This window comes from Tamandua tetradactyla, chromosome 3, assembly GCF_023851605.1.
Source record: "Tamandua tetradactyla isolate mTamTet1 chromosome 3, mTamTet1.pri, whole genome shotgun sequence".
NCBI lineage: Eukaryota > Metazoa > Chordata > Mammalia > Pilosa > Myrmecophagidae > Tamandua > Tamandua tetradactyla.
In genome coordinates, this window is record NC_135329.1 from 7,776,347 (window position 1) to 7,798,099 (window position 21,753).

At 42.5% G+C, this 21,753-nt stretch overlaps 1 protein-coding gene across 12 annotated transcripts in view; it reads left to right on the forward strand.

Moving 5' to 3' along the window:
* NCOA1 (nuclear receptor coactivator 1) overlaps positions 1-21,753 on the forward strand; it is a 478,179-nt gene that overhangs the window by 157,964 nt on the left and 298,462 nt on the right. Inside the window, exon 1 of one of the 12 annotated variants that reach the window (XM_077152265.1) lies at positions 15,306-15,414. The exons of 9 other annotated variants lie outside the window; for them this stretch is intronic. The gene's annotated coding sequence lies outside the window, so the exon portion shown is untranslated. Of the gene's footprint in view, positions 1-15,305; positions 15,415-16,104; positions 16,185-16,780; positions 16,842-21,753 lie in introns of those variants that run through there. 2 more of the 12 variants (XM_077152266.1, XM_077152261.1) reach the window with 2 other exon arrangements.

Here is a 21,753-nt window from a genome sequence, read left to right on the forward strand (position 1 = left end):
AAAGATAAATTAACACCACAGTGAGGTACCACTGTACCATACCTACCAGAATTGTTCAAATTAAGATGGCAGACAATACCATGTGATGTCAAAGACATGGAGCAAATGGAACTCTCACACACTGCTGTTGGAAATGTAACTCTATACATCCCTTTTGGATAACTGTATGCACTGCTGATCAAAGCTGAACTCACATAATCCTGTGAATCAATTTCAATCCTATATATATATAACCAAAGAAATGAGAACATATGTTCCCAAAAAGACATGTACAACAATGTTCACAGTAGCTTTATTTGTAATAGCTAAAAACTAGAAACAAATGTCCATCAACAATAGAATGGATAAATGTGTTCTATTCATAAAACAAAGTGCTGCTATATAGTAATGAGAATGGACAAACTATGGCTACTTGTGCATCATTGATGAATCCCATAAAATATAATGTTGAATGAAAAAAACCAGGGTACACACAAAAGAGTACACAAAATCTGAGTTAATTTATATAAAATCTCAAAACCAACCAAGACTCATTGATGGAGATAGCAGTTAGTTTAATGGTTTCTTTCGTTTGGGAAAGTGAGTGAGGGAGGCATGTTAGGAAGCTTCTGGGTCCTTGTAACATTGTATATCTCAACCCAAGTTCTGATTATACATAACTTTCACTGTGTGAAAATTCTTTGAGCACACTTTGTGTGCTTTTTAATATGTATGCTATACCATAATAAAAGTTTTTTTTTTAAATCGACCAGATCATATAGACATACTGAAAAAGTATTGAAAATTCTAGGAAACGAGACTCTGCTGTGTGGATAAGCTTTGCAGTGCATGGATTCATCGTTACCTGTAGGATTTGGTCTCTGGAATGACAAGTGCTAATTCTAATATGTAGACTTCTCAGGGTTAGATGGGCACATTTTTGTTTGTTTATTACTTTTTAAGGCAGTTTTATTGAGGTATATCCACATACCAACAATCCATCTAAAGTGCATAATGTTTTACAGTATCGTCATATAGTTTTTGCCTTCATCACCATAATCCATTTTAGAACATTTTTATTACTCAAAAATATTTATTTATATATTCCCCCTATTATTGGTTGATTGATTATATTTATTTTCTTACTCATCTGACCATACACTGGATAATGGAAGTATTAGTCACAAGGTTTTCTGACACAATCACAGTGTCACACTGTGAAAGCTATATAGTTCTACAATCACCTTCAAGAATCAAGGCTATTGGATTACAAGTTCAACTATTTCAGGTATTTCCTTCTACCTATCCCAATACACTAAAAACTAAAAAGAGATATCTATGTAATGCATAAGAATAACCTCCAAAAGAACCTCTCAACTCTATCTGAAATCTCTCAGCCCCTGAAACTTTATTTTCTTTCACTTCTCTTCTACCTTTTGGTCAAGAAGTCTTCCTCAATCCCATGATGGCCAGGGCCACTCTTATCCCTGGGAATCACGTCCCACATTGCCAGGGAGATTTACACCCTGGGAGTCATGTCCCATGTAGAGGGGAGGGCAGACAGTTTACCTGCAGAGTTGGCTTGGCGAGATAGGCCACATGTAAGCAACAAAAGAGGTTCTCTGGGGGTGACTCTTAGGCATAAATATAAGTAGGCTTAGCTTCTCCTTTGAAGGAATAAGTTTTATAAAGGCAATCCCCAGGTTCAAGGGCTTGGCCTATTAAATTAGTAGTTCCCAATGCTTGTGAGAATGTCAGGAATTCCTCCAGGTGGGGAAGTTTAATATTTCCACATTTCCCCCTGTCCCTCTAGGGGATTTTGCTAATTTTTTTTTTTTTAATTTTCTGCCCAGATTACTCTGGTATGTATAGGGCATCAAACTAGCCTGTATAAACCAACAAGGTCTCACTCCCTATTCAAGATCCCATGTAATTATGGTGTTCAAATAAACTGACCATACAGGTTAAATTAGATAGTGTGCAACAGAAAATATTAATTTTGCACCAAATAAATATCTCTACCTTTGGTCTCACACAGAAGTTGAGGTTTTAAAACACAGTCAATATCATCCTTTACCCTTTAGTCTGATTTACCTTGGTCCTACCCAATCAGCTTCATTCATATCTCTAATTGAAGTCTCATCACTTTTTCAGTGTTTTTAATGGTTGCTATATGGGGTTCTTCTAGCAGTAGAATTCTAGCTCTGAGTTTCAGGTGCCACACAGATACCTGAAGTTTCAGGTATACACAAAGAGCTCAGAATCTCAGAATTTAGAAATAACAGTTACAACACAGGAATAGATGTGACTAATATAACAGCTTACAATCTAGGAACTTTTACAATAAGCTTTCCCCTGATAACATGTGATCTCAAATTCAATTCTCAGGGTTTGCACATTGTAGTTAGTCCATATTAGTGAGGCATTATAACATCTGTCTTTTCATTTCTGACTTATTTCATACTGTCCTCAAGTTTCATTCACCTAGTTGCATGCTTCATAACTTCATTCCTTCTTGCAGCCCCTAAGTATTCCATTGTATATATATCACCACATTTGCCCTTCTGTTCATCAGTTGATATGCTCTTAGGTCACCTCTATCCATTGCAAATTGTAAATAATACCGCCATAAACACTAGTGTGCAAATGTCCATTGTGTCCCTGCTTTCAGTTCTTCCAGGTATATACCTAAGAATAGAGTTGTAGGATCATGTGGCAATTCTATACTTAGCCTCCTGTGGAACCATCACAATGCCTTCCAAAAGGGTTGAACCATTCTACTTCCCTATCAAAAGTGAATAGGTACATCTCTCTCTTCACATTTTCTCCAGCACTTGTATATTTCTGTTTGTTTTTTAAACACTTTTATTTATACACCATACAATCAATTCTAAGTAAACAATCAAAGGCTCCTAGTCTAGTCACATAGTTATACATTCACCACCACATTCTTCTGCAAAGAAAGAAGAGGAAAAAAGAAAAAAACAGAATAAAAAATAAAATAAAAAAGAGAAACAACACCACCACCAAGGATTCTGTACCTCTCCCCCATATCCCTCTCTTATGGACTTCTAGATTTGGCATATTGCCTTGTTACTTTTAATGGGAGCCTATTACAATGTTGCTGTTAACTATAGACCCTAGCTTTCACTGGTTATATATTTTCCATATACCATTTTCAACATCTTGCAATGTTGACATTCATTTGTTCTCCTCATGTAAAAACATTATTTTTGTCCACTTAATCAACATCATTGTCCACTCTAGGTTTTGCTAAGTTGTGCAGTCCCAGTCTTTAACTTCTATCTTTCCTTTTGGTGTCATACATGCCCCTAGCCTTCCCCTTTCAACCACAAGCACACTCACACTCAGCAACCTATTTTTGTCCTTGGGCCTCAATAAGTCTCTTGTAGACAACATATAGATGGGCCCTGTGTTTTAATCCATTTTGCTGTCTACATCTTTTGATTGGGGAGCTTAACCTATTAACATTTAATGTTATTACTGTAAAGCCAGTACTTTCTTCTACCATTTTGTCTTTTGGATTTTATATGTCATATCTTATTTTTTTTCTCTCTTTTACCCTTACTGATAGTCTTCACTTATACACTCTTCTCCAAACCCCTCTCTCTTGTTTTTTCTTACCTGCCTGTAATGCTCCCTTTAGTATTTCTTGTACAATTGGTCTCTTGTTCACAAACTCTCCCCGTGTCTATTTCTCAGAAGATATTTTAAAATCTCCCTCATTTTTGAAGGACAGTTTTGCTGTATATAGAATTCTTGGTTGTCAGTTTTTCTCTTTCAGTATCTTAAATATATCATACCACTGCCTTCTCGCCTCCATGGTTCCTGCTGAGAAATGCACACATAGTTGTATCGAGCTTCCCTTGTATATGATGGATTATTTTTCTCTTGCTGCTTTCAGAAGTCTCTCTTTGTCTTTGACATTTGACAATCTGATTAGTAAATGTCTTTGAGTAGGTCTATGTGGGTTAGGGGTATGCTGTGCTTCTTGGATCTGTAATTTTATGTCTTTCAAAAGAGATGGGAAATTTTCAGTGATTATTTCCTCCATTAGTCTTTCTGCTCCTTTTCCCTTCTCTTCTCCTTCTGGGACACCCATAGCATGTATATTAGTGTGTTTCATATTGTCATTCATTTCCCTGAGACCCTGCTCATATTTTTCTATTCTTTTCCCTATCTGTTCCATGTGTAGGATTTCAGATCTCCTGTCCCTTAGTTCACTAATCCTTTCTTCTGCCCCTTCAGATCTTCTGTTGTAATTCTCCATTGTGTTTTTCATCTCTTCTATTGTGCCTTGCATTTCTATAAATTCTGCCATTTGATTTTTCAAGCTTTCAAGTTCTTCTTTATGGTACCTAATGTCTTCCTTACATCCTTCATCTTTTTTGCCATATCTTTCCTCAATTTGTTTATTTGACTTAGTATATTTGTTTGAACATCTTTAATTAGCTGTTTTAACTCCTGTACCTTGTTTGAAGTTTTTAATTTTTTCCTTTGGCTATGCCATATCTTTAGTTTTCCTAATATGACTAATAACTTTTTTCTGGTGTCTAGGTATCTGATTTCCTTGATTAGTTTATTCTGTAGACCACTTTTGCTCTTTTACCTAGGGTTTTCTTGTTGGTTGTCCTTGTTCTCTATCTGTTCTCTGGCATTCAGTTCAACTCATTCTATACCTCTAGCAGAGCTTCTGTTTAACTGATCAGAATTTTTCAGCTCTGTTTTTTTTTTGTTTTTTTTTTTGTCCTGCCTATATGGAACCATTTTTAAAAGAGGTTCTCCACATATATGATCAACCTCACTCAGATTTACCCTCACAGAAAAGGCCCAGGTCTCAAGAGGAGGGTGTAATCAGTATCAAGTTTCCCCAAGGTTGAGACCCATCAGGTTGTCAGACTTTCCTGTGAAGCCTCTTGACTCTATGCTTTTCTTATCCTGCCCAGCAGGAGGTTCTTGTCAGCCTACAGCTCCCCACCAGCATAAAGTAGTGCAATGCCTTTAATTCTCAGCAGATCCTGCCCCTGCCAGGGGTGTGGTTTAGACAAAGGCTGAGGTATAAGGGGAGCCTGGACTGTTTCTGAATTCAGAGGATTCAGCCCCTGGGGTCTGAATTTTCTGAATGAGGGCCACCACTTAAGCTGGGCTCCAACCCCCACTTTGGGGGAAAGATATGCCCTTTAGGAATTTATCTCCTTTATTGACTAGTTACTTTGTCTTTCAGACATATCTTAACTCTGCCCTTGCCTAGGTCAGTGCTGACAATTGAAAATGCCTGAGACTTTCTTTAATGAGTTACTTAGAATAGTTAAAAACAACAACAGAAAATAAATCCTTTTTCAGAGCCAGTCCCCAGCCCCCAAGGTCTGCCTGTCAAAAGCCAGAATTTCTACTTGGTTCTGTGTGCCCTGTTTCTGGAGGCACAACCCTTTTCCAGTACCCTGAATTCTGCTGACTCCATAAGCCTCCATTGTTTTGTTTTTTCCATAGTCCTGCCTCCTCTCTACTGGGAGAGACCTTAGCATTCCTTGCCTGCTTGCGCTGTGTTTATCTGTGCTTGGAACATGTATTCAATAGTACAAATTTGTTAATTACAACCATAATTGGGGCTTGGTTGAGCTAACTGCCTTTGCTCCTGGTAGAGACCACCTCCCCTACCCACCTCATGGGCAAGTGTCTGCAATATAGCCTGCCAAGCCAGAGAGTGGCATCAGCCTCCATATTTGGGGGGCTTTACTTATGTTTCTATACTGTGATCTCAGCCTGTCACCCCCATTCCAGACTGGTGTACAATGTGTGTCTGCTCACGGATGTCTCCCAAACAGTTGTTCCAGACACTTCCTGGCTATTTACAAACTACTCTAGAGGAATAACTAAATTCTACACCTCTCTACACTACCATCTTGCCCTTAGATGGCTCTTAAGCAGCATCCTGTCCAATCACCTGTCCAATTCTTTTCCCAGGGCAGGGTAGATAGCTTATCTAAGTGAAAGTTCCCAGAGTGAATGTGGTGGATTGAAATTGTTAGGTATACCAAAAAAGCCTTGTACTTCTAATCCTGATTCAATATTGTAGGGTGGAAAATTCTGATTAGATTGTTTTCATGGACATGTGACACACCCAAGGAGATGTAATGAAGTGGGTATGACCTTTTGGTTAGATTACCCAATTGTGGTGTAGCCTCTTGATTAGATGGATCTTTATTAGTTTACTAGAACCCTTTAAAAGGGAAAACATTTTGGAGCTACTTCAGAGCCAACACAAGACCCAGACATTTGGAGATGCAGAAAATAAATGACCCTGGGGAAGCTGTTTGAAACCAGAAGCCAAAGACCTGCACAGATACCAGCCACATGCTTTCCAGCTGACAGAGGTGTTCTAGACCCATCAGCTCTTCTTGAAACAAGGTATCTTTCTCTGGATACCTTAGTGTGAACATTTCTATGACCTTAGCATTGTAAACTTGCAATTAATAAATGTCCTTTAAAAAAAACATTCCAATTCTTGTATATTGCATTCTGGACAACAGTTATTTTTTGTCTGCCTGGAATTCCTTCCTTGGGTGCTGCTCCTCCTTAGTATATGGCTTTTATGAGGCTGTCAGTAACAGAATTCTGCCCTGTGTCCCTGAAGTAGAGGTTGAAATTTAAACCTTGCTTGGCTAATGACACTTTTTATCCCAAGAATTTGAATTTTGAGTTGAGAAACAGAGGCATAGAAGCTGGTGAAATTAAGTTATCTGAAAGTAGTGCCATAGTAAGACAGTTCACAGATTTTTGCTCCTAAGATACCTGAAGCGACTTTGGTTCTAGTTTCCTAAGGCCAAATGAGCCAACAAACCTTTTTATTCTAAAACCTACCCTGAATTCTTACAATCAATTTATTGTTTTCTTGGTAGCAAAAGTCAATTTCTTTTGCTTACAACCAAAGAATTGATACAGCATTAGCGCCTTATCTTGCCCAATTTAGAAAGTCATTTCTATTTGATAATCCTGGAATTATTAATCTAACACAGAGATGATTCACAGTGGCCTAACTCACAGGAATTTGATATATAAACCATGATACTAATTAGTACTTTAAGATATGTATTCTTGGCCTAAGGATAAAAACTATTATTTTGCACAGGATACTCATTTCACTGCCATGCGGTACTAGGCATTAGGATCAGCAAAGAAAAAGAAAAATGAAATTGGGTGTTTTAAGAAAGATTTTTTTGTAACCTTCAAATCATGTCTTGGTATGCTCACCTTCCCAACTTTAGTCCTACAGTGCTGCTTAACTCATTTTTCTAAAATACTGTTTTGCTAGCCTCTGCTCAACAACCTTCATTAACACTTCATCCTCTATATTTTTCGTCCTCTTCATACCACCTTCCCACCTCCAGGCAAAGCTTCTATAAAACACTTCCATACTCTGGGGCGTCAGGGAGTTTCCCAAGGTGTTCCTCCCCACCTTCCTTCCAAAGCCTCACTCTGCCTCATAATCTCTACGTCAATCTGGTTACCTCATAACTAGTTCTGGCTCTCTTATTTGTTTACCTTGATCTTAGCTTTGTCCCTGGTTGCAGTCTCTTGACCTGCCTCCACCCTGTACATTGCAATTCCATGTGTCAATGTTTCCTCACCTTCTACCCAGCCTCAGCTCCCAGAACTAGCCAGTAATTGTATCTGAGGTCCCTTCTTCCAGGAAGGAGCTAGGACAACAATACAGTCCTAAGTTTGACATTCGAAATTCTCCCAATTGCAGTGTACATACTTTCCTTATATGGATATGCCACTCTAGCTAGAACAGCTACTCATTATCTCCTTCATAGAAAATAAAGCATTTCCAACTTTCTGCATTTCTCTCTTCCAGGAATGCCTCTACTTCTCTTCCTGTCTGAATTCTAGCCATCTTTCAAAACCTGATTCCAGTACTCTGCAAATCTTCCTGTGAATCCCTTGGTGCTTTTTGTCTCCTTCATCTACTCTCTTGCTTTGCTAGTTATTTTGCCATGTCTCATGTCTACTGCCAGTTTTTATATATCTTGAAGGCAGTGGCTGTGTCTTACACACTTTTATATACAATCAATCAAGAAAATTGTACTGAGGCCCTATTCTCATGAAGGGAACTTAGTTGGGCATTTGAGGAATACAAAGAAATATAAGACCTAGGCCCAGCCTTTAAATAGTTACAGCTCAATTAGGAGACCATTTGTCACTGTAGCCCACACGCACTAGGCAGCCAGTAAGTACCTGTTGAATGACTGGTTAATTATAGTCCTGCGGAATGTGTTCCACCTTCCATATGAGGCTAAACAGTTGTAGCAATTGCTTGTGAGTTGTTGACTAACACATTCTTGGATTTTAAGAGGTAACCTATCAGATGTACTTCCTTCTACTTTATAGTACAAAATACAGAGTAAGGTACAGAGTGTCCTGATTTCCTTAAGCAATGAACAGAAGAGCACCATCTTTTCCTCATTTTCTATTATTCAGATTAGAAGTGGGGTCTCTCCATGACCCAGAGAAAACTCGGGGAATTATAATCTTTCTCCAAGTATTATCAGTATGCAACTTCTTGAAGCTCAGTTTTCTTCCATAGGTCTTCCATGTCATTTTCTTTGCATCTTTTCTGTGGCTTCTGTTCTTGTTCAGAACCTGGTCTTGAGTCATTTCAGGATCCGTCCCCTTACAGAAGCTTTGAACCACCAACAAGGACTGGCAGAAATATCCTTCTCAAAGAGCCAAACAACAACAACAAAAAAAGAAGAAAAAGAAAAAGAAACAGTTAAAAGACTGTGGTAACACAGCAAGTGGCTGAATCGAAAAAAGATATTTAAAAGCTATAGGATCTCGGATGGTGCAAAGGTGGCTCAGCGGCAGAAATCTCGCCTATCATGTTGGAGAGCCCATGACAAAAGAAAAAAAAATAGATAAATCAAAAGCTATAGGATCTTGTGGTGCCCTGGCTAGCCCCTCCCCAACCCTCACCACTTGGCATGGAGCTGGTTCACACTCCCAGTGAGGATCCTTCATCCTGATTCTTGAGGGAGCAGAGTAACCCTCATACATATACTGGGCCTGTGTATGTCTGGCCCAATCTGTCTGGTGGTGGCCTAAGGGACTTGCTGTCCCAGAACTTGCCCTGTGTGTAGATGGCAGCACATTCAGCACTGTGGGAAAATCAGTCAAGTCATGCTGCCTGGGGTGTGAGATTTCTGGCTTTAGGACTTATAGTGCAGTGTCCAGACCCTTGAGGAAGCTGTTTTCTAAGGAAGGGGGGACATTCATATCCATGTAAATGGGAAATTCCTAAGGCCATGTGCTCATGCCCGACACAACACTCATGAGCAGAAAGGATCAGGGATGCTGTATACTTTAGCCTGGAGATGTCGTCCGAACTCATTGTAAGGATAAATCATAAAGGAGAGCACTTGCATAAGTCAATCTGCAAAGACTAGGAAAGGTGTTTTCTTTTTTACTTTCTGCTTTTGTTGTTGTTACCACCTGAGAATTCTATATCCAGCAAAACTGTCTTTCAAAAATAAGGAAGGAATTAAGATATTCCCAGACAAGCAAAAGCTGAGAGAGTTTGTCACCACTAGACCATCCTTAAAAGAGATGCTAAAAAGAGTCCTGCAGGTTAGAAGGAAAGGACAATAGACAATAGATGGAAGCAGTATGAGGAAATAAAGATCTCCAGTGACGGTAATGATGGGTAAATATAAATGTCAGTATTGTAGTTTTGGTTTGTAACTTCACTCTTTATTCCCTACAGGACCTAAAGGGTAAAGGTGTAAAATGTAATAGTAAATCAGTGGTTATGGACTCAGCATGTATGAACGTGTAATTTGTGACAAGAACCAACATCAAGCAGGATAGGAACACAGTTTGCGTATACTTCTGGAGTTAAACTGGTATCAAAGCAAATGATATCGTTATAGACTTAGGATGTTAAATTTAAGCCCAATGGTAACTACAAAAAATAATGGAGAATATGTAAGCTTTTTGCAATAGAAATAGGAGTATAGGCATCTATGGATGGGGGATAGGGGCAAATGGGGAGTTAATATATAATGGGTATAAGGTTTCTGTTCAGGGAGATTGGAAAGTTTTAGAATGGAAGGTGGTGAGGGTACTACAATATTGTAATTGTGATTAATCCTATTGAATGGTGTGCTTGGGAGTGGTTGAGATGAAAAAGTTTATTTGTATATAAGCTCCTACAATTAAAAAAAAGAGATCAACTAAAGAGACAATGACAATTAATTGCAATACATGAACCTGCATGGGATCTAGCAAGAGTGAAGTGAAGGCTCAAGGGGATATTATCAGGGCATAATACAAATTTTAAGCCTTATATCGATGTTAAATTCCTGAACTTGATAACTGTACTTAAGGTGGTTACATAAGTGAATATCTTTGTTCTTAAAAAATGTACAGTATTGAGTGTACAAGGAGAATGATGTGTACAGACAGCATAGAGTCAACTGTTCAGAAAATGGATTGAGAAATAGACATGCAGATAGATAGATGGATGGATGGATAGATAGATAGATAGATACAAAGACACAGCCGATGTGGCCAAATGGTAGAACTGATGGGTCCCAGGATCTGGGAAGAAGATGAAGTGATATATTGGAATTCTCTGTATGGGGTTTGTATTATTTTTGTAACTGTCCTTTAAGTTTGCAAGTATTTAAAAATAAAACTTTTTTTTTAAATGTAAGGAATGGGAATTTAGGCTCTGCTCCACTGGATAGAGAAGCATCAGGCTAAGAATTTGTGGGGGAAGCAGTTGCTCTGCTAACACTGAACATCGCTTAGCACATCTATTCCAGCCAGCACAATTGTCTTTTAAAAATTTAGCACTGTGCTTTTGATCTTTGAGCATCAATGTAAGAAACGTCCTTATACAGGCCAGAGGGTCAGTATCTACTGGGGGCTTAGAACTGGTCTGTTGATTGACTTCTGTGTCATAGTAGTTGTTAAACATTCTGAATATCATCCCTGTACATATGTATTATTTCTCTGTATCTTTTTTCAACATTTCTATCAAGGGCACTGGCTATTCTGTTATTCAGCATCCTCACGTGAAGATTTACATGATAGATTCCACAAAGCATTCAGAACTCAGGATGATAACTACTTTTATGCTGTAGTGTACAATTCCAATTAACATCAGTCCTGAAGTCATCGGAACTATCAGTTTCTCTTCAGGTAATGGCTGGCAATTTGTTTTTGTTTCCTGGATGTCAACCAGTAGTTTGGCCAAAGAGGCCAAAGCAGACATCTGTGTTATATTTCAACCTCTTTATTGCCTCTTTTTTTTTCTTTTAATTTGAATCTAAGCTCTAGTTCTTGAGTACATAAATTTAGCTTTGTCATTTGTTCATTCATTTAGTCCTCCAGCCAATATTAAATATTAAAGAGCACTTACTATGTGCCAGGTAATATGCACAAAGGTGAGCAAAACCTGACATATTCCTTGCCCTTGTGGAGGTTAGAGTCAAGTAGATAGTTAATGGCAGAATAAGCCAAGAAATTTTGTCCTTGCTTATGGTTTTAATCACATGCCTTCCACTTCCCCCAAACTTTACTTGCTCAATTATTTTCCTTTTCTGCAACTTCAATCTTTTCTAATAAATTATATTCCCTTCTGCCTACCAGTATGTTTATATTGTCCTTATGCTGAAATGTTAGGCCTCTTGTCTCCCACTGAAGCTCTTGATCACCAGCCTTTCTCCCTGTGATTGTGAGGTTCTGGTGTCAACTTGACCAAATGATAATGCCCAGTTGTCTGGTCAGGCAAGTACTGGCCTGACCGTTGCTGCTAGGAAATTTCTTGGTTGACTGATTAAATCATCAGTCAGTTGATTCCATCTGTGGCTGATTGCATCTGTGACTGTGAATAAAGATATATACCTTTCTCCTCCCCAAATGCAGATCTATAGTACATGACACCATTGGCCTTCTATTGTGGTTTGTTGACTACATCCAACTTTTCTCTTTGAAGAAGGTAAAGGTCTTGAGATCAGGGAGCCTTTCTTTTCAGTCTCTATAGCTTCCCAGTCCACAGCTGGATGTAGGCACTCAGCTCATTAACTTGAACTGAAGAACATTCTTAGATTTCATTTTTATGGTCCATACCCTATTATCCAGATGGGAAACCATTTAGGTTAGAACTGAAGGGAAATTCTAAGGATGGTATTAGTTTTGGAGTGATTAATACATTGGACTACTAGGACCAATGTTTATACTTCATATATTCTTATATGACATTTTCTTCACCTGATGTCTATTTTCTCTGTAATGCAAGATTTTGAAGATAAAAATTGTACACTTGTATTCCTGACACTTAGAATGGCACTTGGCACATAGTAGGCTCTTAATAAATAATTATTGAATGATTGTGTGAATAAATTGGGCTAAAATCTCTATTTATGATTCTTGTATTTGAAAACTTTCCAGCTTGCCTCTGGGAACTGAGGAAGTATAGCTAGGAATGTCCCCATCTCTGGCTTCTCATACTTGTCCTCAATGACCCCTCAGGGAGCGAGCAGAGTTTGGGCAGCCTTGGAAGGTGGAAGGGAAAGAGGACAACGTACCGCCAAGGCCCAAGCCAAGAAGTGGACCTGTGTCACCTGTAGCCCCCCAGGAGGGTCTGCTCCTGTCTCTTGGAATCTGTAACTGCCTGCAGCTCAGGAGTGGGGTCGAATGCAAGGGAGGTTTTGGAATCTGATAACCTCCTTTAGAGGAATAAAATGTAAGGAAAAGAATCCAAAAGTGAGATGGGTGAGAAAACCCCCCAAATTTGTACAATAAGGAAATGGTTAAATCAGAGCAATTGCATACTATCCAACCTTTAAAAACTAAGAATTTTGAGGCATTTAACATATCTCCAAGAAATAGTGCTGAAAGAGAAAAGTAGAACTTAAAATAGTTTATGCACATTGATTGCTGGTTTGTAAAAATACACACACTTTTATGTACTGATAATATGCTCTATATTGCTAATCTGTGCCTAGCGCAAAGCCTTGCATGTAGTTGATATTTAGTGATTTTATTTAATGAATAAAGGAACCAGAAGTGAATTTAGAGAAATGCTTAGAATTTATATTCATCAGCTTTCTTCTTCTGTAAAGCTGCTTAAAAAACATCTTTTGAATTTCTTGTATCAGAAAGGAAATGAAGGAAATACCCAAAGTGTCAACAGTAGCAATGCCTGAGCACTGAGTTGCGGGCGATTTCTATTTTTATTTATCAACTTCTCTGTATGTTGTTAATTTTTGACAACAGCCCTAATCAGGGAGAAATGATTTGTTTTAAAGGATCATCCTGAGAAAGCAATTTATAAACCCAAAGGAATGAATCTGTGATGTTGAAATTGCGGACACTCTGGTAAGCTTGGCCGTGGGAGCACATCTGGTGCCTCTTAAAGCATCCAACACAGTCCACGGCCAGTCCAAACCTCCCACATGTACAACTGGCTGTGGCCTTCAGACTTCAAAACCGAGCTGCAGCACTACAGCAAGTCTGGCTGAAGCCTGTGCATGCTAGGGTGGCAGGCCTGTGCTTTACACCACGAATCCTTGGGGAAATAGATTATACTATAATCTCAGAAGGGTGCTAAGGAGGCGTTCATTGCAGTGTGCCTGTATATGTAACAGAAAATGTATATTTATAGGTGTAAATGTACATGGGATGGTGTCTGGAAAGATGTTCACTACACTTTTCTCTGGCTCACTAGAGTTTGTTTTACTTATTTCTTTGTACTTTTCTTTATTGGTTGACTACTTTATGAGTCTGTTTTATTACAAACCAAAAAGCTATTTGAAAAAAGAGTGTCAAAGTTAAATGAGTTTTCGCCTCAGCAACTGGAGTGATTTCAAGTACACTGGCCGGATGTTTTATAGAACTAGGACTCTATTACGCTTTGGAGACAATTCAACAGGTATGTCATAGGTTCTCATCATCTAACCAGCATGTTTCTATTCCATCCAAAGGATTATTCTCAGTGTACAGGGCCAAGAGGACCCGGACTAAACCCAATCTACCTGGACTACAAAAGTTATATACTAGCTTATTTTTCATTTAAAATAATCTCTTCAAAGCACTTTGACTGCATGAGGTAGTCCTACTCATTGATTAGCATTGTACTTTGGAGGTAAAGGAACTTTCACTTACATAGCTCAATGTACTGGATTTCAGAGAGGCTGCTTCAAGAAGTAAACCTAATTAAGAACTCATTTGCCGTGTATTCAGGGTTCCTGGTGGGTGGTTAGCTGCAGTGAAGGAAGTGGGCCCATATAGGGAAAGTAAATGGAGCCAGAGAGGGGTGACTAGGACCAAGGAAAAGAAAAAGAGGGGAGAAATAAAAGGGGGTGACAAGTGCCTTGGCAAGTGATTATGACTTGCAGAAGAATGAGAAAGAAATGTCAGTCCTATTTATTTAAGTAGGAGTATCACCCCCAAAATGGAATTCTTTGTTTAGCATCCACGAATGATTATGGCAATATATGTATCTTAAGTTTCATTTATCATTCAAAAAAATCTCACTGTGTGTCCTAAGGGTGTTTTAAATAATTAAGACATGGTCTGCAGAGTGGCGAGACTAGAGGAAGGAGATGAAGGAGTTAGCAGATGAAGCTGTGGAAATAAACGAAGTCAACTCAAATGAAAAGAAAAGAGGGAAAAAACCAAAATTTTGGGGATACCAACATTTTACGGCTCTGTTAAAAAAAAAAAAAATAGGAGCAGCCAAGAACAGATCCAGTGAAGGGAACCTGGGAAAGCAGGCAGAGAGACAGGAGAATGTTGTAGGATCCAGGGGAGGAGAGCAGAGGTTCAAAACGGAGGGACCAGCATGTCAAGTGCTGTGGGAAGGCCACGTGATATGAGGATGGACGCGTGTCCTCTGGATTTGGCAATCGGCAGTTGAGTGTAGCCCCAAAAAGGAGATGGCAGTGTCCAGCTGGCCGTGGCAGTACCAGTGCTACAAGTGGCTCACGTGTAGACATCAGAATCCAGGACAAGGCACCTCCACACGGTCTGCACTGGACATCGCTGGGCCGGGAGGCAGTGCCACCGAAGGGCACTCCCACGGGGCCTGCCTGAGAAACAGACCCTGGGGTATTCCCAGCTCTTCTTGGGGACGGGGACTCTGCAGGTGGCCGGAGGTCCTGACAAGGCAGGTAATGGAAGATCTAAAGAAAGGCAGCCAGGCCCCGGTGGGAGGTCTCTGGCAAGAATCACTTGAATGATTATGTAAATGAACGTGGGGGTGTGGGCTGACCAGGACCAAGACAGGAAGAGGATGACACAGCTTCGGCAGTGAGCCCCGGCAGGACGCACCTGCCTGAGGTCTCCGAGAGCTACCAGGGAGGCCGCTGCGCTCAGGGCAAAGTCAGGTTTCAGTGAGGACAAGAGGTGGGTGTGAAGGGCTTACGGATTTACAGAGGTTGCCTTATGGTAGAAAACGCTGGAAAAGGAAGCAGAAAATGGTAGGAGACAACAGCAGCAGGGCAGACTCGAGGGAGGTGAGGACAGCTAAATGGGAATAAGAGCGCAGGAAAGGATAGGGCGTTTCCGCAGCCAGGACTGAGTCACCTTGGGACAGCCCAGCCGAAGGGCGCGATGTCACACCGCTGGTCCTCGGGCTGTCGGCTGCTTTCCAGAGGAGGCCGTCGAGGCTCTGAGAGGCTGCTCAGCAGCGACGGATCCCCCTGGGGACAAGGAACACTCCACTTTTGAACCTGGGACTTCCACTGTAGAGTAAAAAGGGGGTGGCAGGATAGAAAGGTGTGGGCCTCCGTGAGGGGAGAGATCTGTCAATGACAGACATTTTGGGTAATTCACAGAATCGCAGAGCCAGACGCGCCAGATCTTTTCATCTGTAAAAGGAAGCGGGCAAGTATGTTTCTTCTCCCTGCCTAATCATCTGTGAAATCATCTAGGAAACACATCTCAATTTTACAGAATAAAAAACGAGGCCCCCGGGATGTGTTTCGCACAAAGTAGTAACAACGAATGAGCGAACGAGTGGCGGGCCAGGCCCAGCCTCGCCTCCCCGCGCGCACACGGCCTCCCCCCACGCCACCACCTCTGAGAAGAAAGAGGAAAACGCGGGAGGCTGAGGGCGCGGGCGGCTCGGCCGAAAGCACACTCGGGCTCCAGGCCGCTTCCCGGCAGCACGCAGAGTAACGCCCCGAGGGCGGGGAGAGAGTAACGCCCCGAGGGCGGGGAGAGGGGCCTCCGTTCCACACTTCGCCGGGACGCGGGCTGGGGCGGGCCGCGGCCGGCAGGGGGCGCGGAGGCCGGGGCGCGCCGTCGGAGCTCTCGGCGCCGGGTCCCAGCGGCCGGGCCAGGCCGGAGCGTGCAGCCGCGGCGGGCAGCGGGCGGCGGGCGGCGGGCTGGCGGCCGGGGCGGGGCGGGGCGCCGAGGGGGCGGGGCCGCGAACGGGGGGCGGCGGCGGCGGCGGCGGCGGCCGAGGAGGAGGAGAACATGGCGGCCGCGGAGAGCGGCTGAAATGCCTGCTCCTCGGGCCAGGAGAGCGGGAGCCTGACGCGATTCGCCGAGCCCTCGACGCAGACGGCCGGGCCGCGGCCCCGAGTGCCTCGCCGTCCTCCTCGCCGCCGCTCCCTCGAGCGTAGCCCGCGCCGGCTGCGTTCTGCATCCCCCTGCCGGGGGGAGGACCCCTGCTCCCGAGAAAGGGGCCGGAGAGCCGCGGCGGCGGCCGCCTGGGCCCCGGGGGCCGGGCGTCCGGCCCGAGCAGCTGCGGAGGCCGCGGCGGCGCGCCACGGTCGCGGGCGAGCGCGGCGCCAGTCAGCGCGGCCCAGAGGCGGCGGCGGCGGCAGGTGAGCGGCGGGCGCGGAGCCTCCGGGTGGGTGCAGCTGTCACGAGCCGCGCGGCCGCCGCGGCCCTGGGGGCGGGGAGCAGCTGGCGTTCCCCCCCCCCCCCGCCCTCCTTTCTCTCCGTGCCGTCTCCCCCTCCCGCGGGCCCCGAGTTCTCCGTCTTCCCCTCGCGCCGCTGGAGGGGGCGGAGGTCGCAGCTGTCAGGGGCGCCAGCTGGGGGCTGCTCCCCGCCGAGGGAAATGGCTGCAGCCGCGACGTCTCCCAGCCCCTCTTCCAGTCGTCCTAGTTAGCGCGGGGAGGGGGCGCATCCGCGGGGTGGGGGAGCGCGGCGCCCGGAGCCTGCCCGGGCGCTCCCCGCCGCTGCTGCCGAGGGGGAACCGGAAGTCGGCGTGCGCCCCTTGGCCCCGACGAGTGCGGTGACCTTGGCAAGCTGCTTGACCTCCCCGGGTCTCGTTCGTCCGGACTGCAAAATGGGGGTGACCACGGCACACCTCTCCGTCAGCGCAGCTTCGGCAGGCGCTGCTGCCCACCTCTGCGCACTGGCTTTCTCCCCCTTGCCCGGAGAAGGGGTTTCGGGGCTGGACATGTGATGGATAAATGAGATTTTTCTGTTGTAGGAGAGGTTGGTCCCCTTCCTGGAATCCTGCCGGAGGGACCTGGAAAGGGAAGCGAACATGTTGACTGGTGAGATGATCGCGAGTTGGCATTGGTTGATGCCCAGTGGCAGAACTCGAACCTCTCTCTGGGCCCGCGGAGGAGAAATGGACACCGGGGCGCCTAGCCTCGCTCGCTCTTTTTCTTTTAAAGCAGTCGTCCCTGTGGCTAGACGCTGCCTAGCCTGAGAGGTGGGAGGAAGGTGGCGGGGCTGACGGTCAAGGCTGCAAGTGCGCCCGGGGCTGTCCCCGGGGCTGTGGCTCGAGTGCTTGGTGGGTTGGAAAACTTTAAGCCGGCGGGGGTCTTTGCGCCTCTGCTGTCCGTCTCTCCCTGTTGGTTATAGAGGCGTGGAAGAGGCAGGTGTCCTTGTGGGCAAGGTGAACTGTTTCCTTTTGAAACGGTGAATTTGTAATCTTGAGTGTGAAGGTGGTGAATGAAGGGTTCTTGAGTGAATTGCAGCCCCAGCACCTTGTGTTGATGCCAGGAGTTATCTCCGTGGTGATGATTTGTGAGGGCTGATGCTTACACTTCAGGGATTAAGAAATCTTCAAGTGTCTGGGTAAAACATTACGGTGGTGAAGCTTGGATTAGATTATGCGGTTAGTTGAAGGGGTGAATGTCAGGGGTTAAATTTGTTTGAGGTTTGTTCTGTCCCCTCTTCAGGAATTGGTTGGAGGTGAGTCTAAAAAAAAAAAAGGTTGACCAAAGGGGCCTCTCCAGTTCTTTCACAGAACCTGTGATGTGGGTAGGAAGGGGGTCAGATTTCTTAATGTTGGGAATAATGTGAACAGAAAGCATTTGCTTGAGTCTTTTTGGGTCTTTGATCTAGAAACGGTTTTAGATGAAAGGTAGCGGTGGGGACTTGACTCGGTTTAATAGATGGGCATTCCTTGAACTTTTTGTGCTAGACTAGGTAAATTTGAAAGTGTTTTTATTTTAATTTCTGTGCTTCGTGGAAAGGTCTGATTTGGCTTTATGAACTTCCGTCTGCAGGGTTTACCCTCCATTTCTTAACTAGACTTTATGCTTTGGAAACAGGGGATCAAAAAGGAGGTCTGAATGGTAAATGCATGGTTTGGAGAGAAAAACTAACAGGTGTTACTTTGATTTGGTAGACATTTTGCTCTGCTAATTTAATTTCTGTGAAGTTTACATAATTTATAATTAATCTTGTCCTTTCTTTCTGAGAATATCTGTAGGACTATGTCTATTAAATTGCTCTTTGTATGGTTTCAGCCAAATGAGTATTTTAGACCTGATTTTTGGGTGTTTTTTTTTTTAATATACTTGATGAAACTAATGGTGATTGTGCCATTTAAAATGGGATTATTTAGACAATGCATTTTCCTCCCTCTTTCTGCCAATGTTTGTTTTGTTTTTCTTTCTCCCTCAATTCCAGAGTTTATTTTCTATAAATCTGGGCTGAACTCAGAAGCAGCAGTTGGTATAATCCTGCAAATTTCCTCAGGCCAGGAAGCTGTAATGGGAGCATGAAGTGAAGTGGGTGTGCTACAAAGATACTGCTACTTAAGACATTAAACTGTTGAAAGAAATTAGGGTCTAACTAATTTTGGTTGATTTTCCTCTTTTCTGTATATGTGTTATCTTTTGGTGGACAGAGGATTGAATTGCTGTGGTGCTGACTGTGTATTGTGAAAATGTTGGCAAAATTTCATGCTTTTACCCATGGGGAAGGATGGTAAACCAGCCTAAATAATTTAAAGATATCATCCCCGGGATGAAATGCTCTCTGCATGTACTCTTGATCCTGCTGATCCAGTGAGCAGTCTTCATCAGGACTAAATGTTGAGTAGGTGATGAGCGTGGTGTAGAGATGCCAAGAGGTGGTGGGAAGGAGTCAAAGAGACACGATATTGGCACATTCCTTAAAATTTTTTTGTCTTTTGGACCATATATCAGAATATGATTCCTAATTGTTTTCCAAGGACATGTAGCCCTCCCTGTTCTGCTAACATCAATTTCACGTATCTTACCTTAGAGAGTTACTACTCTGTTCCGTACTTTAGTTTGTCTTTTGTGTTCTGTCCCCTAAGGGTTCCACAGCGTTTACATGTTATGTTGCACATCTTATGGAGCTGGTTGGCTTTAAGCCATATGGCCTGACATAGCTTTCCTTTTAGGGCAGGTATGGAGGTGAGTTAGGAGATTCCCAGGATGCTCATTATTTTCTTGGCAGTGGCTTTCGCCTTTTAAATATGATAATCATAGAAATTCTCAGAGGGCCATCAACTGCTTTCCTGGCAGAAGTCCAGAAACATTGTGGTGGGCCCCTTTCTGTATTACCTACAAATAGTAGGCATGGAGATGAGGGTGAGATTGGATGAAATACAGGAGTTACCCTGCAGAAACATAAACATTTCTTCCACCTTGTGCAGGTCTTCTCCCTGTTTGGACAGACCTCGGCTGTGGGAAAGCACTTCTCCTTTATTGCTTCTCTATGTTATTAATCAATAGCTTAGCCATTGAAGGTGAGTCTCGTGGTCTCCGATCTTTTTCTTACTGCTGGGGATGAGATCTGGTAATTTCAAGCCTTCCCTTCCTTCTTTATATTTTAGTTCTGCCTTGCACCTTTATCTAAGTGTATGGGGTCAGAGGTCAGTAAGATGGGCTGTTGGCACCTGAATACCCTCCTTGGTTGCTTCATTTAAGGAGGTCCCAGTTTTGTGGGTTGAGATTTTTTTTTGTGGCTTAGTTCTGCACAACAGTTGTGGGTGCATGGTATTTGAGTTAATAGAGAGTCTAGAAATGGCTATTTTATATTTAATATGAAATATTTGTGGTGAATATTTAATGTTATGTATTTGTGGATGCGTGGTTGAATAAGAGAAGGTATTACAAAACACTGACACTGCTATATAGGTCCAGTTCCAGAAATGCGAGTAAGTTGAGTTGTTGTTTCATGCTTCTTCCCCCTCACTCCCCATGTGCAACACAGTATTATGGGGGCACCTTGAAGTGATAGGTTTTAGAAAAGTTTAGTATGGCTTTTCTATTTAGAAGATAAATAGCTAATGCAGAACAAAAGCTAGGATCACTCCAGTCCTGGAACACTTGAAATTAATCAGTCTGGCCACCCTCATTTTAGGCATGTTTTGTTCCAGTTTCTCCTATAGGTATGTTTCAGTGTGGAGTGCAGGGCGGTCTGGCTTTAGTGAGAAACTCTGGACCTGACCAGTTGGGACAGACAGACTAGACTGACAACAAGAGCTGCAAGAACAGAGGTGAAATACACCCATTATCAGGACCAGAGTCCTAATAACAGTGGATCATTGAATATATCCAGAGAGTGATTTGGGTCGCTATAGCTTGTAATTTAGAGGCAATTTTACAACTTCTTTTAGAAATGGAGCTTCAACTTTAGCAGACAGGGCCTAGGGTTCTGGCTTTTCCAGATACTCAGTGGATAAAATCTTGGACTGGTTATTTAACCATGCTAAACCTCGGGTTTTCGTGTTTAAAATTGGAATAATATACAGATATTGATGTTTTTTGTCTTTATTTTCTTTTTGTATTCTGTATAGTGTGGGGATCACGTTTCATTCTTTTTCCATCATACGTTCATATTGTTGTGATCTTTAATAATTAAATTTTATTTTAAACACAGGATAGATCTAACATAATGATTGGCACACAGAAAGAAATTGATAATGTTTTCTTAATTTCTGTAACCTAAAAACACATCACCACCTAATCCATCTCCAATTTATCTGATTCTTTCTTTGTAGTTTCTTGGATTCTGTCCTGTATTTCTGGTTCTACAATCTGTCCTGTCATTGGCACACTAGTAATAGGAGTTACATTGACTCTGTAGGCCTGAGTTTCTTTATCATTAAATGATGATTTCACATCTCTTCTCGTGCTAATATCCTGTACTTTCTAGGCTTATAGTTGTTTTCCCTGGATGTCTTTGCCTCTCTAAATCATCCTACATGTTAATGCTGAAAAAATTCCTTTCTTAAATATTTTTGATCTTATTGTTTTTAGTAGAGAGTCTCTGTGGACAAATTTATCAAATGTGAATCATTTAAATAAATTCTATTTCCCTACAAATTTGCTGTAGCAACATACGCAGAAATGCTTTGTGAACTGTAAAGTGCCAAACAAATGAAGAAAGTATAATCACCCATAGATATCTTGCTTCTTTGCTTTTACATCCTTCATTTTCTTGATTTAAATTGTATTTCCTTTTATTTTATGTTCTCCTGACCTTCAAAAACAATTAAATCTGATGTGTTCTCCC